Source organism: Propithecus coquereli, unplaced genomic scaffold (genome assembly GCF_000956105.1).
Source record: "Propithecus coquereli isolate 6110/MARCELLA unplaced genomic scaffold, Pcoq_1.0 Scaffold498, whole genome shotgun sequence".
In the NCBI taxonomy this organism is placed as follows: domain Eukaryota; kingdom Metazoa; phylum Chordata; class Mammalia; order Primates; family Indriidae; genus Propithecus; species Propithecus coquereli.
This window is the reverse complement of record NW_012150818.1, coordinates 270221-270708: the sequence shown is the minus strand read 5'-3', so window position 1 is coordinate 270708 and position 488 is coordinate 270221. Positions and strand designations below refer to the sequence as shown.

The 488-nt window shown below is 45.9% G+C and overlaps 1 protein-coding gene across 1 annotated transcript in view; it reads left to right on the top strand.

The window, feature by feature from the left end:
- The window catches only part of LOC105819701 (coatomer subunit gamma-1-like), a 50871-nt gene that overhangs the window by 49472 nt on the left and 911 nt on the right, over window positions 1-488 (top strand). The gene's annotated exons all lie outside the window — the stretch shown is intronic.

The following is a 488-nucleotide window of genomic DNA, read 5'->3' as shown; positions in this document are numbered from 1 at the left end:
AACTCTTCTGCACAAAAGCACTCCGCACATTGCTGACGGGTTCTGTGCTCATCTAATTTCATACCTGGTGTTCCCCTCCCGTGTCTTCTCTGCCTGAATCCTGTACCTCTTGTGGGGTCCAGTTCTAAAAACTGCCCCCCTCGTTTACCAGGAGCTGATATTTCCCCATCCCATCTCTCAGAGATCACTCTCTATTGAACTCCTTTGACACTTGTAGAGTCTCTTATATTATCATTTAGTATCTTTATGTCCTTGTGGCCTCACATGTTAAAGTACAAGCCCTTTGAGGTTAAGCAGTCTTCTTTTTTTTTTTAGTAGAGACGGGGTCTCGCTCTTGCTCAGGCTGGTCTCGAACTCCTGACCTCAAGCGATCCTCCTGCCTCAGCCTCCCGAGTAACTGGGACTACAGGCATGTGCCACCATGCCCGGCTAATTTTTTCCATGTATGTTTAGTTGTCCAGCTAATTTCTTTCTATTTTTAGTAGAGA